A 16,736-nucleotide genomic window follows, 5' to 3' on the forward strand; every position below is an offset into this window, starting at 1 on the left:
TGTCATAAAAACGGGCTGATGACTTCCTTGTTCAATAAAGTCCCTCCTTCAGAAATACGTAACGAGTTCTGATTGGGCCAGCGGTTCCTGTGCTGTGAGCAGCTGAGAGCAGGCTGCCCTCCTGGTAACGTGATTGTGCTAGAACGCACGTGCTGGAGATGTATATAATCACAGGAGCGTTTTTACTGACAAGATGCGCATGAAAATCGCATTCGTTTTTTTGCAAAGCACTAACATCTATTTAACAAAGCTAAACAGTGTTGCCCTTTGTGTAATAAGTTACAGAAACTGTTAAACGCACCAACTTAAATAATAAAATACACTTACCAGTTGTGGTCCATAAACAACGCCTTCTCCAGACAAAGAGGGAACTGCTCCATCTGAATCACAGCGAATCAGGCATTAAACTGATTGAGATTGAGGAAGTTGTCCTCAGCAAAATATGCTGCACATAGCTTTATATGTGGATTATTATTTTCGGGAACCGAGTTAAACAAAAAATTGTAACCATTAATCTCCAAGTACAGCGTCCCTGGGAAGCCCAAACAAAGATGACTGGACTCCGAGATGAAAATAACAGCATTTCGACGACATGGCGACAAATACAAACGCAGCCCTTCCTCTTCTCCGTCGGAGCGCAACAAGGCCACGCCCACTTTTTGTGAATTCATGTGGGCGGAGGTTAGTCAAAAAACTGTTTTAGTGACGTTATTACTGCAGGAACTAGAGGGCTGTAGTCCAAACAGGTCGTTTTTTGTAGGTGAATTCTGTTAAATAAAACATCTCGCTTGGCATTGAACTTTGAGCTTTAGAATTTTACAGATATTATTTATACTCTAACAACAACATTACACACTAACTAAAGTTTAAAACATGGGATCATGAAGAACGGGACCTTTAAGAATTTCTACTTTATAAAATCTAATATGTGGCTGAGGAGCTGTTAGTGAAATAAGACTTTATCCAGTAGGTGGCGCTCCAGCAGATTCATCTGTATCTGACTGTGGCAGAGACACACTCCTGAGAAAAATATTGAAATTAACACAAACAAAAATAATACAATAACTCTTTTTATTATAATTTAATATCAAATTATTTACCTGGGATAATGTTATAATGTTTGACCTTGTTTTTATTATCACATTAATGTTCATAAACTCACAGAAACTTTAAATATCAAAACTTTTAATGGCTTGGTGAGCAGAAGAAAATCTTCCTGTTCAAAAACATTACTGGCAGAGTATTTTAAAATAATTTTAAAATGATAATTTGTCAAAGCCTGGATCTTGTGAATTAAGTAAAATGTTTTTTCTCTTTAAATATGTTTAGTTCTGATAAATTTGAATTGTTAAAGTAAAATGTTAATGATGTAAGATTAATATCAGTGTCTGACATAAATGAGAAATTAACTAAAAACAATGATATTGTTACTCAGTAGTTTAGTTTAGTTTATTGTTCTTTTGGAAATTATTTTGTATCTGTGACAACTATTCATCAACAACAAACAACAACTGACAAATACAAACATGCATCAAGATTTAATTAACTTCACTTCATCCTATAGCTCAAACATTTGTTTTACTGTTAAATGTACATTACTATGTGAAGAAAGTGCAGTATATTCAGCGTAAGTGATCTCACTGTCATGGGTCTGAACTGTAAGAAAATATAACAGAAACAAAATTATCAATGAACTGATATCGGAGTATTGTTTTATATTATTATACACACATGCAGGAGGTAAAAGCAGGCAATACTCACATTATTTGTCTGTTCTTCTGTGTTTCCTGCAGATGAAGAAGATCCCGACAGCAGCTACAATCAACAGAAAACCAGCAGCAGCAACAATGACACAGATCAGCCCTATCAGAGATACAGAGTCTGGAGGAGAGTGTGCTGTGATGATAAAGAGACAGACATTAGTGTGAGTGAATGTGTTCATAAACACTGAATATTATCACAGACATACCTGAACATGTCTGACAGAGTTCAGTGTTGAGGTGTTGAGTCTGGTTTCTGATGGGATTGTTCACCACACAGCTGTAGAAATCATCCAGACACTCCAGATGTAAAGAAAGACTTCTGCTGAGATCAGACACACTGATGCTGGAGAATAAACTGTTTCCTTTGTACCAGGAGAGAGTCACATGACCCACATTCACCACTGAACACAGGAATGAACATGATGATGATGATGAGGATGATGATGAGGAGGATTATGAATTTTGAGAAGAGTCTCTGGTGATGACAGGAACAGGCACAGGAGCTGAAAACATGAGGATAAATGCAACTCAGTATAATACAATTATGTGATAATTGTCTGTCTTTGATATTTAAAAATGTAAATAAAGTTGCAGAGAACATAAGTTGAGAACAAAGGTATGAGAAAAAAACTATAAAAGTATTATATCATCAAATAGACATGAATATAAATCTGTCATCACAGGATTGTCTATCATTTGATGATATTCTTAATAATTCTGAAAGAGATTATTGTCAAAAGATGTGTATGAAGTAATTCTCTACTCACCGTAGACAGTAAGATTGAAGATGTTGAGTGGGATCTTTGAGTTTTTTCCGGTGACTTTATATTCTCCAGAGTCTGTGATTCTGGTGTTTGTGATGATCAGAGATCCAGTCTGATCCAGCTTCAGTCTGTCTCTGAATCTCCCATCAGCACTACCTTCATAAAACCTGCTCTTACTGTCCTTCCTGTAGGTTTTAGCTATCATAATGTTGTTAAATTTCCAAATTATCTCATCGTCTCTCTGTATTTCAGTAAGATTTAGGCTTACTGATTCTCCCTCCGTCACTGACACGGACTTCACTGAATCAACTCCAAACACACCTGAAGAAAAAACAAACAGAATTACTCAAAAATAATTTCTGAAAGTTTTTTGTCATTGTGAAACTATTGTCTTCATTCTTCTCAGAAGTATTTAAGTAAGATTAGTCTGATAAAACTTGTTAATATTTAAGTCAAAATAAACGATGGAATAATAAATAACAGAATTATATTTGTGGCCAACTTTTAATATAAAAAAACTGAAGTCATGCAGATACTCACCAGCCAGACTCCATGAAAACAAATAAATGTAAATGATCATTTCTTCAGCAGTTTGCAAGGCAGCTTCACAACAGAACTGTGATAGTAAACCTTGAATTGTTCATAAAGCCAGTGAAGCTGTCGGTCTGAAGTGAAGTAGTTTAGTGAAGATCTGCAGTGAGTGAAGAAACTCCTCCAGCAGCTCCTCCCTTCACCGACTCAATATGACTTCTCCAGATCACACCGTTTCACCTACAGAACGAGGGAAAGAGAAGGTGAACTCATATTTAAACCTTTTCCATTATTAAAGCAAAAATTAAGCACAAATCTTATTTCCTAAACCTTCCAGTTTCATGAAAACAGTTTTTCATGTAGTTTATGTAGATTAGTATTTACTGTGGTTCTGTTTTTATTCAAGGAGCAAAATCAGACAATGTCTGTCTAAAGTGTAATTCGTGTAAGAAGTTACTAACTTTTTGTTAATCAAACTGTCATGCAATCAAAATCAAATTTTTAATCGTGCTGAAAATCTGGTGATTTTAACTTTTATAAAGAATATCTCTTTGGATGTGAGACTTTGCAACTTTACAGATCTTCTTTATTCACCAAGAGCTTGTAACACTCCAAAGAGAAAGAAAAACTTGAAATCACATCATATCACCTTAAAATATTTTTTCTTTATGATGTGCTGGTTTTTCTGTAAACTTTTACTATTACATATTTTAGACAAAGCTTTGGTAAGTCATCATTCAAAATTGTTGAACTTTTCTATTTACAGTGTTGTATACGCTATTGTTGATTTTAGAACTACATTTTCTCTTTTATTAAAAATAAAAAATAATATATATATATATATATATATATATTCAAGTTCAAGTTCAAGTTCAAGTCTGCTTTATTGTCAATTTCCACATGTACAGTACATACATACAGAGAATCGAAATTGCGTTACTCTCAGACCCCGGTGCATACAGTTAACATTAACATTAAAGCCTAAAAAAATAACTAGATCAAATATAAAATTTAGATACAACTATACAATAAGGGAATGATATAAAAAAAGACATATAATAAAATTAAAAATAAAGTTAAATAAAGCAGCGCAAGGCAAATGACAGATATAGTGCAAATCAATGAAGTGAACAACAGTGCAGTTAAAAGATTTTTTTAGTGCAAAAAAATCACTTATGAAAAAAATATATTATTAAGTCTGATTAAAGTGACAAGTGACAAGTGACCAAGAGCAGTTATTTTATTTAACTGACTGATGAGGTAGTGGAATGACGTCAGTTCCATGCCGAATGAGGTAGTGAACAGACCAATGCTGCACAAGTGACTAGTGCATGCCATCATATAATAATCAGTGTGTGTGAAAGGGGGGGGGGGGGGGGTTCATAGTTCAGTGGTGCCTGGGGAAGAAGAGGGGAGGGGGGGCAGGTTTGGGAGGGAGTTCAGCTTCCTGACAGCCTGGTGGATGAAGCTGTCCTTCAGTCTGCTGGTCCTGACCTGGAGACTCCGCAGTCTCCTCCCTGATGGTAGCAGGCTGAAAAAGCTGTGTGATGGGTGAGTGGGATCACCTGTCATGCAGAGGGCTTTGCGGGTGAGACGTGTTCCATAAATGAGGGGAGAGAGACACCAATGATCTTCTCAGCTGCTCTCACTATGTGTTGCAGAGTCTTTCGGCAGGACGCGTTGCAGGCCCCATACCACACAGTGATGCAGGTCGACAGAATGCTCTCGATGGTGCCTCTGTAGAAGGTGTACATGATCGGGGGTGGGGCTCTGGCTCTCCTCAGTTTGCGGAGGAAGTAGAGACGCTGTTGTGGTTTCTTGGCCAGTGCTGTGGTGTTTTCAGTCCAGGAGAGGTCCTCTGTGATGTGCACACCCAGGAACTTGGTGCTGCTCACTCTCTCCACAGTTGCACAGTTGATGGTCAGTGGAACGTGCTGAGTGTGTGCTCTCCTGAAGTCTACAACAATCTCCTTTGTCTTCTCCACGTTCAGAGACAGATTGTTGTCACTGCACCACTTGGCCAGGCGGCTCACCTCACTCCTGTGGTTTGTCTCATCTTTGTTGCTAATGAGACCCACCACAGTTGTGTCATCTGCAAACTTAATAAAGAGGTTGGAGCTGTGTGACGGTGTGCAGTCATGAGTCAGCAGAGTGAAGAGGAGGGGGTTCAGCACACATCCTTGGGGGGCCCCAGTGTTCAGTGTGATGATGCTGGAGGTGTTGCTGCCGACCTGTACTGCCTGAAGTCTTCCAGTCAGAAAGTCCAACAGCCAGTTGCACAGCGCAGTGTTGAGCCCCAGCTGAATCAGTTTGTAGATGAGCTGTTGAGGGATGATCGTGTTGAATGCTGAACTGAAGTCTATGAACAGCATTCTGACATATGAGTCCTTTTTGTCCAGATGGGTGAGTGCTGAGTGGACGGCAGTGGCAATGGCATCATCGGTCGACTGGTTGGACCGATATGCAAACTGGAAGGGGTCCAGGGAGGGGGGGGGCAGACTTGATGTGGTGCATAACTAGCCGTTCGAAGCACTTCATGAGGATGGGGGTAAGTGCAACAGGACAGTAGTCATTGAAGCAGGATGGAGATGGCTTCTTCGGGACTGGGATGATGGTGGTAGTTTTGAAACGTGGGAACAACAGCCTGACTCAGTGATATGTTAAAAATGTCTGTGAAGACATCAGTGAGTTCTGCTGCACAGACTTTCAGTACACGCCCAGGGATGTTGTCAGGACCCGGAGCTTTGCGTACATTGATCCTGCTGAAGGATCTCCTCACGCTGTCTGGGGTCAGCGTCATCACCTGGTCGCCGGGAGGAGGTGGAGTCTTCTGTGCAGTGGTGCTGTTTTGTTGCTCAAAGCGAGCGAAGAAGGTGTTCAGCTCGTTCAGCAGAGTGATGTTGTTTTCACAGGTCCATGGTGGGGGCTTGTAGTCTGTAATGGTCTGTATCCCCTGCCACAGGTTCCTAGTGTCTCTGCTGTCGCTGAATTGATGAGCTATCCTCCTGGAGTGCTGTCTCTTAGCCTCTCTGATGCCACGGGACAGGTTGGCCCTAGCTGTTCTCAGGCCCACCTCATCTCCAGCTCTGAAGGCAGCGTTCCGTGTCTTCAGAAATCTGTGACCTGCCTTGTCATCCATGGCTTCTGGTTGGCCCGGACAGTGATTGTTTTTGTGACTGTTACATCATCAATACACTTGTTGATGTAGGCAATGACAGTCTCTGAGTACTCCTGGAGGTCAGTGGTGTTATTGCATGTGGCAGCCTGTTTAAACATGTCCCAGTCAATTGTGTTGAAGCAGTCCTGAAGAATCTCTGATGATCCTTCTGGCCACACTTTAATCTGTTTGTAAACTGGTTTGGCGACTTTAATGAGTGGTTTGTATGCAGGCATTAGCATAACAGTGATGTGGTCTGAAGCTCCGAGGTGGGGGAGGGGGAGGGTTTTTTTAAGCTCCTCTCTGTGTGGTGTAAACAATGTCCAAAATGTTATTACGTCGTGTTGGAAAGTTGATGTGCTGGTGTATTTTTGGAAACACACTCTTAAGGTCAGCATGGTTGAAATCCCCAGCTATGATGAGAAAAGCATCGGGGTGTGCTGTCTGCTGCTCACTGATGTGCTGGTACAGTTCATTTAGTGCGTCGTTCCTGTTGCAGCTGTTGTTCGGGGGAATGTAAACTGAAATGAGCAGTATAGCAGTATATTCCCTCGGCAGATAGAATGGCCGGCACTTAATAATCATAAACTCCACCAGGGGTGAGCAGTATATATATTTCTGTTGTTGTCCATTCCAGTGCAGCTTTGTTGACTGACTGAGGAAGAGAAAAAAGGCAATTTGTGGTCTATGTAAACAGCAGATGGCGCAAATACACTATTAGAGTTTCAGATCATGCTAAAATGGAAAGTGACTGTAGTGACGCAAGTAGCTTTGCAACAGAGCGTTCATTTGAAGTAGAGGACATTTCTCCCCCACCTTCACCTGAAGTGGAGGATGTTGAGGGGTCTGTGGGCTGAGCCTTATCAATTCGAGCCGCTGGCTCAAACTGTGGTCTTAACTCCCGCACCACGTCGCTTTTCAGCGCGAGCTATGTGGAGAAGCCCATTTCCACCTCCATTGCATTGGAGAAGCAGTCCCGTATGGAATGATACTTTATTCAAAAGGAATTGCAAATTGAATGTTCAATGGCCTTTTCAATTTGTGGACGCATAAAATGTGACATAATCCAAACGCAAATGCAAATCACGCATTACGTTTGCATTTTCATTTTAAGCGAACGCACAGTGTCTGCCAAATTTAAAATGGAAATGCAAAGTCCGTTTGCAACGGTGTTTCCAATATCTTACGAGCTATGAGCCTGTCATATTTAAATAGCAATATTAATTACCACATTTGCCTTTTCACTCTCTCTGCACTGTGCATGTAAACTGCCAAAACTCAAATGGAATCGCAATTCCTTTTGCATTTGAATTTCCAACGTCTACACGGAAACCTGTCAATCAAGTGACAGGGGTGGGGCCATTTTATTGGGCGTGTTTGCATGGGGAAGTGACGTTACTCACAGTCGACGGTATCATTTAGTTTAATTAGTAAAGACTGTATATATGCCTACACATTTCCCTGAACTAAGTACATTTCTGCTGCTATTATTATGTTTAAATGAAAAATGAAAGGAGGCAGTGGTATTTCATATCCTTTTTCGTTTTATTGTAAATAGACAGTGAGTAGTCAAGGCGAGCTGAGTACCCTGCTGTTTGCAGAATTACCGGTGTAGCAGTCGATTCTGTTCCCCTCGGAATGTCTGTTTCCCCTGTTTGCCAGGTCCTTGTAATAAACCCAACTAAATAGTTAATCAAACATTCTCCCAAAGTAGCCTAAATTCTGCGGATTTGGCAACACTCCCGCATGCAAATACACTAAACACACCTGGATGGAAGGAAAGCAAAAAGGGACAAATTTCTTGCTACACTGCAACATAGTCAAATGATTCTCACACTCCCGTTTATGTTCTATTTTTTTTTTTTTTATTCTTCATCTTGCAGTTGTTCCGTTATTTTTGTCTTATGTTTTTACATTTCAAGTTGAAAAACCTCTTGTCTTAAATTTATTTTCAAGTTTAGGATTTAGGACGGTCCCAGCCGGCACATGACCGACCTTCAACGTTGAAATAAGGTCAGTTGTGGTTTCAACGTTGAAACAACGTTGATTCAACGTTTAAAGCTGAATGGTTGAAAAACTTCCAGCACATGACCAACTTTCAATGTTGAAATATGATTGAAATAAGGTCAGTTGTGGTTTTAACGTTGAAACAACGTTGATTCAACGTTTAAAGCTGAAGGGTTGAAAAACTTCCAGCACATGACCAACTTTCAATGTTGAAAGATGGTTGACATAAGGTCAGTTGTGGTTTTAACGTTGAAAAAACGTTGAATCAACGTTTAAAGATGAACGGTTGAAAAACTTCCCGCACATGACCCACTTTCAACATTGAAAATTGGTTGAAATAAGGTCAGTTGTTTTAATGAAACAACATTAAAAATGTTTAATGCTAAATGGTTGAAAAAGGTTAATAAGCTTTTAAATTATTTATATTAAATTATTTAAATTAATTAAATTATTATTTTAATAGCATTTTAAAATATTTTAAGTAAGTAAAATGCATTCATAGAGCACCTTTCACAGACAAGAAGTCACAAAGTGCTTTACAATCTGTTAATAAAAAGGATCAAACATACATACAATAAATCTACCATAACACAACACACAGAAACACTCTTCACAAACATGAAATGACAAGTAAACCACTGCTGTTAAATAAAAGCGAGTCCAAAAATATGCGTCTTCAGGTGTTTTTTAAAAGAATTGACAGAACCCATAGTTCTCAGTGCTTATGGAAGTGAGTTTCAAAGCCTCGGTGCCACAGTACAAAAAGCACGATCACCTTTAGTCTTAAAGCCAACGAGCACTAATTGCGGTCAATGACAGCAAGAATCCCTTCTACATCTGGCAACACGCAGTCTTCCGATGACAGCGGCTCAGATGTGGAGTTAACTGCACCACGCAGCAACAGCTAAATTCCGCCTACAATGGATGCGACAAAGCAAGTGTTAAAATCATTTTAATATGTTTTAATATTCACTGCTACGCAGACAGTCACTGAAAATAATGGGATAGTATTTTGTCGTACTGCTTCCGTCCAACCATTCGCATAGTTATCTATTGTGGTAATTTGCAGGCCGTGTCAAAATGTAGTTGGTTTAGAAAAGATAGATAAGTGTTTTGACTCGTGTACGATAATTTTCTTCCAAATACGATAATTTTGAAATTCTGGTACGATACTTGGACATTTCCAATCTGGCAACACTGGCCCTCTTCCCTTCCCTCCTCGCCCTCTCTACTGTCGGCCACAGAAGAGTCCTTGCATCCTTATCTTTCTGCGAGAGATCCACGAAGACCTTAATCTTCTTCTCCCTGAGCAAGTTGGATGTTTTGGCGTCTTTCCAAACTGTGTCCCGCTGGGAACGCGATGAGAAAAGGACAATTATGCAACGGGAGGACTTTTCTGCAGCAGAGCGAGGCCCCAGTCGATGAGCGATGTCAATTCCGAAGTGCAGATCAGCAGCGATGCTTGGGGAAACCTGGCTAAAGAGGTCGATGATTATCCGCTTCACGTTCTCTCCTGAATTCTCCGGAATACCAGCGACACGCAGATTCCATCTTCTCTTGTAAGCATCCAAATCGTTACACCTATCACGAAGTTCAACGTTTTCTTTCTCCAGTTTTCCGATTTTCTTTTGCATCTCGTCAGATTTTTCATTCAAACACTTCACCTCCCAGACAGCAACATAGTGTTGGCCCAGAACCGGCCCACATCTGGCCTGTGTGAAATCCATGCGGGCCAGATGTGGGCCGGATCTGGGCCAAAATTTGCTTGCTGTCTGGGTTCACCGTGGAATTCGAGAGAACTGATTATCTGTTTAATAGAGTTCGAATTCTCAATCACCGTCTTTTCAACTCCTTGAATTCGGCGCAAAGTTGCTTCGTGCATGGCCTCCATTCTCTGCATAAATCTCATTAGCATAGTATCACTCACCACTGGACTATCAGAGCTCGGTTTGCTTTTTTTGGCAGGATTGGGTTCAGGTGTATCTGGTAAAGGCATGAAAACATTCAGACTGTCCAGCAACTGTCTCCATATCAATGCTTAGAGTTCTCCTAGCATAACTATGCATAGCAAGATGAGTTTCTTCTTTCTCTTCCATATTCTCAAGTCATTGCATCAATTGTAGCAAAGCACGTGCTAGCACTTCGATAGCTATAGCTTGGAGAGAAAAGGTGCGTCTGAAAAGCTTAACAAAAATATTTACAAAGAAAAAAGTCTATTAAAGTGTGGCTATTCGAAATTATTTCTGAACATGACCAGTTTAAAAGTAAAACCAGGATTTGAGCAAAAGTTTTTAAGAGCTACTGCAAAACCCCCTTGTCACGACGCCATCTTGGCCCCGACCACCCTTGCAGACAGAGGTTTCAAATTGTTTAACTGATTCGGGTGGATTCGAACCCCTGCAGACAGTCGGTCAGAACTGTTTAAATATCTTCTAACTTGAAGAAATCACCCCAGACTTTTGAATCTCATTAAGAATTTTATTGATGGCAAGTTGTGGTTCTGGAACAGAATACAAAATAATTTTAATTATTTAAATGTAATTAGTAAAATAACATTTACAAACAATTATGCAATAGCAATCCTTTCAAGTATAAAATTAAATCACAAATTAAAGCAGTTGAAAATGTCTGTGCATTAACTAGAGCAGTCGTTCTATGACAACCACAAGATGACGCCATTACTGCACTAGACGTGACTGAGGCACACATTTAGTGTATTGTAAAGGGCAAGACATTAGTCTCGAAATAACTCGATAAAACATTAACATATCTCACAGTAAATACTTAACATTACTTGCATCAGATATAATGAACATAAAAGCAAGCTTAACGGTGACAAGTCAACTATATATGAAATACAGATGCATATCAGCTTTTTAAGAATTTCTACTTTATAAAATCTAATATGTGGCTGAGGAGCTGTTAGTGAAATAAGACTTTATCCAGTAGGTGGCGCTCCAGCAGATTCATCTGTATCTGACTGTGGCAGAGACGCACAACTGAGAAAAATATTGAAATGAACACAAACATAAATAAGACGATAATACTGCTCGAAAGCCTTTTATTATAATTTATAATGCACAATGTTATAATGTTTGACCTTTTGACCTTGTTTTTATTATCACATTAATCTTCATAAACTCTCAGAAACTTTAAATATCAAAACTTTTAATGGCTTGGTGAGCAGAAGAAAATTATTTCAAAAACATAAAAAAATCTTCCTGTTCAAAAACATTACTGGCAGAGTATTTTAATTTGTCAAAGGAGTTTTAAAGCCTGGATCTTGTGAATTAAGTAAAATGTTTTTTCTCTTTAAATATGTTTAGTTCTGATACATTTGAATTGTTAAAGTAAAATGTTAATGATGTAAGATTAATATCAGTGTCTGACATAAATGAGAATTAACTAAAAACAATTATATTGTATCTTAAATTATTTTGTATCTGTGACAACTCTTCATCAACAACAAACAACAACTGACAAATACAAACATGCATCAAGATTTAATTAACTTCACTTCATCCTATAGCTCAAACATTTGTTTTACTGTTAAATGTACATTACTATGTGAAGAAAGTGCAGTATATTCAGCGTAAGTGATCTCACTGTCATGGGTCTGAACTGTAAGAAAATATAACAGAAACAAAATTATCAATGAACTGATATCGGAGTATTGTTTTATATTATTATACACACATGCAGGAGGTAAAAGCAGGCAATACTCACATTATTTGTCTGTTCTTCTGTGTTTCCTGCAGATGAAGAAGATCCCGACAGCAGCTACAATCAACAGAAAACCAGCAGCAGCAACAATGACACAGATCAGCCCTATCAGAGATACAGAGTCTGGAGGAGAGTGTGCTGTGATGATAAAGAGACAGACATTAGTGTGAGTGAATGTCTTCATAAACACTGAATATTATCACAGACATACCTGAACATGTCTGACAGAGTTCAGTGTTGAGGTGTTGAGTCTGGTTTCTGATGGGATTGTTCACCACACAGCTGTAGAAATCATCCAGACACTCCAGATGTAAAGAAAGACTTCTGCTGAGATCAGACACACTGATGCTGGACAATAAACTGTTTCCTTTGTACCAGGAGAGAGTCACAGCACTCACATTCACCACTGAACACACAAACACACAGCTGGATGCTGGTCCTGATGAAGATGATGAGTTCTGAACAGATAAAGTCTCTCTGATGATGATAGGAGTGGAGAGAGGGGCTGGAAAAGATATTAAAGAATAGGATTTGATGTGATGAGTGAAATGTCATTGTGATGTCGGTCTGTTTCATCACACATGGACAATATTGTCAGTAAAGAGACTGAGATGCAATGAAAAGTGTTGTGTGAATAAAACAAGCAGAAATCGAGCTATAATTTCACAGAATATTTTTATAAAGCTTCATCTGCAGTTAAACTGTAATCGTCAAATCATGCAGGAAGTGTGAAAATGCTGTTTGTTCTTAGGATATGCAAATGGCAGCTATAAAATTAGCTTTAACGAGACAAAAATGAGTCAGCACTGTTACTTAAAATATTTAAGATGCTTTTATTTTCTTTTATACAGTCCGTTCAGCCAAAATTAACTGCTGAAGAAACACTCACAATCAATCAGGGCAAGTGATTCTCTACTCACCGTAGACAGTAAGATTGAAGATGTTGAGCGGTGTCTCTGATCTGCTGCTGACTGTATAAACCCAGCTAGAATTTTTTTGTTCTAAAAATGTTCTAAGAACATTCCCATGGATTGTTCTAACAATGTTTTTAGCGGGTAGTTTTTTTTTTTGTTCCCAGAATGTTCTCTGAAAATATAGGATAACGTTCTCTAAAAAACATTCTAAAAATGTTTATTAATAACATTATTAGAACATTATCCCCTAACATTTTAATTAAGATTTAAGCATATGTTTAGATGTTGGATGTTGATGTCTGTTTAAAAGTAATAGCTTGGTTTGATGTCACCATAATGGTGGTAAGTGTTGGCTTTAGTTGTGCAATTTGACACTTACTTGTCAGTGATGTTCTTTAGCAGCTGTAATCTTTATTATAGCAAAAACAGCAAGAGAACATGTGGTTAGATGACACTGGTTGCTTGCTGTTGATTAATACAACACATATGCGGTCTGGTTGCCTGTTTTCTCCCAATATAATGTATAGTGCATATTATTTGTTGAAACCACATAATAGCTCAAGCGCCTGAGACCCAGCTGAATTTAAAGCAGATTATTTCAAGCATTTAACAAATAAATTGTCACACAAAGATCAAGATTTAGTGTATGAATCTCAACAATGGTGACATGCTTCATGCTACAATGTATTCTGGGTACATCATGCAAAACTCATCCGTGGCACCCAGAATGCATTGCGGCATTAAGCTTGTCACCATTGTTGAGATTCATACACTAATTATTGAGGTCTCTGTGTGTCTAAGCAGTCTCTAGTTCATTAACAATGTAATTTAAAAAGAACAGACAAAATCTGATATGAATTTGTAGAATCTTATGCACTTCATCTGCTATAGTCTCTAATATTAAATTAATAGCATAGATTCAACTCCACATAAAACCAGTTGATCAGATCACTACGTGAAAAAAGTTTTAATATCAGCAAGTAACCAACATCACCTGACGACGGTTTTCTCGCACTCTTTTTGCTATAACAAATCTAGTTATAGCGGTTAAATGAACAGACACACTGAAAAAGACTCATACTAAGTACTGATCACCATAATGGTGACGTCAAACTAAACTATTATTTTCAATAAACCATCAACAACTCTGTTAATCTCAATAAGAACTTTTTTACACTTATGATAGAAATAAATCTTGTTTATAATAAGTGCAGTTGGTAATACTGTTTCTGGAGTTATTTACGCTAGAGTTTGACACCAAACAGAGGTTGGGTTTTCCCTTTCAACCAACATTTTGACTTCTGAGCAATGTAAGTTCACATCTAGTGTGATGGGAAGCTTTATTAGAATGTTAGAGGACAATGTTGTAACAATGCTATCAATAGACATTTTTAGAATGTTTTTCGAGAATGTTATCCTAACTTTTAGCAGAACATTCTGGGAACTAAAATAAAACTAGCCGCTGAAAACGTTCCTAGAACATTAAAAATTTCTAGGTGGGAAGGTGGGAATTATAAGTAAACTTTAAATGTAGTAAAGTGTTTGTTCAAGTAGACTATGTTGCTTGTGGAAACCTCACACAAGCCTGAAAGGTGCTTTAAACTTCAAATCTTATTTGCACTCTTGAAAACTGTTCACCAAAGACTAAATTTCAGTCCAGCAGAATTTTCTGCACACTTCACCACCAAGATCAAAAAGAGCATTGTGAATGTAAAAGCTTCACATTACATTTATAACAACCATTTTTAATATTTGAATTATATTGAATTATATTATGCCTTGAAAGTGGACAAATACCGGATTTTTTGACCAAACATATTTAGGGTTCAGATCATGCTATACATGGAGAATAATGTGCATTTTTTTAAAAAATGGCATTTATCAGTTTTTGCAAATGAACTTTTCACACTGCTGTGACTGTTGACGTATGATGCTGCTGACGTGTTTTCTGGTGCACCCAGTAACAAAGATAACACATCAGCAGCGTCGTACGTCAACAGTCACAGCAGTCGCGTTCACAACAGACCCGGAAGAGAAGACAATGATGAATAAAGTCATAATTTTTGTTATTTTTGGAGCAAAATGTATTTTCGATGCTTCAATAAATTCTAACTGACCCTCTGATGTCACATGGACTACTTTGATGATGTTTTTCTTACCTTTCTGGACATGGACAGTATACCGTACACACAGCTTCAATGGAGGGACTGAGAGCTCTCAGACTAAATCTAAAATATCTTAAACTGTGTCTACTCCGAAGATGAATGGAGGTCTTACGGGTTTGGAAGACATGAGGGTGAGTCATTAATGACATAATTTTCATTTTTCAGTGAACTAACCCTTTAACATATAGATCAATTGAATGAAGACCAAAGATTACCTGTTAGATTTACACAAAACTAATTATATTTTAAGTTTAACCACTAAAGAGACATCAGAGCCAGCGGCACATATCAGAAGGACTAGCGATTTGAGACTGCTCTAGGCAGATACATAAGCTCTGAGCTCCCGCTGATCGTGTGGAGCTGACCGTCTCCAAAATCGGCAAAACACATTTTTAAATAGGCGCTGTCTTTATAAATAAACCACAGATTTGAGTTTTAAACAACTACATTCTTGCATGAAATACTTTTTAAAACTACATTTCATGACACAATAACAGTAATATTTTGAAAAATATCCGAATAAATGGTGGTTGAAATCACAATGCTGCATGAACTCAACCAATCAGCATGTTTAGCGCTCAAGTCCCGCCCCCGAAAGTTCCGGACCTTTGAAAAAGTACTACCTCGTGAGCAGGGACTTTCTGAGGGGCATTTTTCTACCCGGAACTTTATTTAGATCCTGGTTCCTGCGGTGGAAACACACCGAGTACCAGCCCGAAGTCCCTAGTTCCTGGGTAAAGTTCCAGCGGTGGAAACGCGGCTTATGTCCCAATCTTCTTTCAGTGGTTAAGATCCAATATTTATTTTATGACAGACACGTGTACAAATTTCAGAGGCATTGTGTAAACGTGATTGACACAACGTGAGGCCGTATTTATTTTTTAATGTGTGAAAATATCTGACTATAGTGTGCAGTGACCATAAGGGTTAAGGGTACAAACACTTGACCAGAATCATGTCAAGTAACAACTGACTAATCCAAATGTTTTTTATCTTCTTTCTTGTTTTGTTTTGTTTTGTTTTGTTTTGCAGATGCTGTCATGAAACGCCATGAAAAGGCAACTGCTGGACACCTGTGAGTTTAGAGTTGTCTAATAGAGAGGGTGAAGGAAGAACATTTTTTATGGATTTATATAATGGTGTTTTTTCATAAAGTAAAGACAGTGGCAAAATTAACATGACACTACTTTGATGTTTTGTTCTACAAATTAAACTACACACACACACTCCAAAAACACCAATTTTGATACAATTTGCATTTGCAAGAAAAAAAATCAAAGTATTGTCATGTTAATTTTGCCACTGACTTTACTTTATGAAAAAACACAACTATTTTCAGTGAAGAAGAAGGATGAGGAAGAGGGTAATTTTGCCAAAATGCAAACAATACAATACCCAGACAGCAAGCAGTTTCGGCCCAGGTCTGGCCCACATCTGGCCCACATGGATTTCATGCGGGCCAGATGTGGGCCGGATCTGGGCCAACACTATGTTGCTCTCTGGGTAGAAAGATATTAACATGATTGTTAATCAGAATAAAAAAGATTAAAGAAGCAAAGTTATAATTAAAAATTTTTCCACATATCAGCCCCTGAAGGTCTGAAATATCAGAGTGAAGAGCGATTTTCATATTCAGTCACAAGAGAGAGCTACAGCAGCTTCATCAGGAGAGAGAAAGAGAAAGTGACCAAGTATGAGCTCTGCATTTATCT

At 38.4% G+C, this 16,736-nt stretch overlaps 2 long non-coding RNA genes across 2 annotated transcripts; both read right to left on the minus strand.

Annotated features, from left to right (window-relative positions):
- Window positions 1-1,545: 1,545 nt before the first annotated feature.
- LOC113101127 (uncharacterized) lies at window positions 1,546-2,676 on the minus strand. Its single transcript, XR_003289934.1, has 4 exons — window positions 2,531-2,676; window positions 1,970-2,266; window positions 1,762-1,881; window positions 1,546-1,656 (listed from the first exon to the last, which is right to left on the minus strand). It is a non-coding gene; the product is annotated as an uncharacterized LOC113101127 (long non-coding RNA).
- Window positions 2,677-11,732: 9,056 nt separating this feature from the next.
- On the minus strand, window positions 11,733-12,389 carry LOC113101122 (uncharacterized). Its single transcript, XR_003289931.1, has 3 exons — window positions 12,157-12,389; window positions 11,949-12,068; window positions 11,733-11,843 (listed from the first exon to the last, which is right to left on the minus strand). It is a non-coding gene; the product is annotated as an uncharacterized LOC113101122 (long non-coding RNA).
- Between the last annotated feature and the right edge of the window lie 4,347 nt (window positions 12,390-16,736).

The sequence above is a fragment of the Carassius auratus genome, unplaced genomic scaffold (genome assembly GCF_003368295.1).
Source record: "Carassius auratus strain Wakin unplaced genomic scaffold, ASM336829v1 scaf_tig00217546, whole genome shotgun sequence".
Taxonomy (NCBI): domain Eukaryota; kingdom Metazoa; phylum Chordata; class Actinopteri; order Cypriniformes; family Cyprinidae; genus Carassius; species Carassius auratus.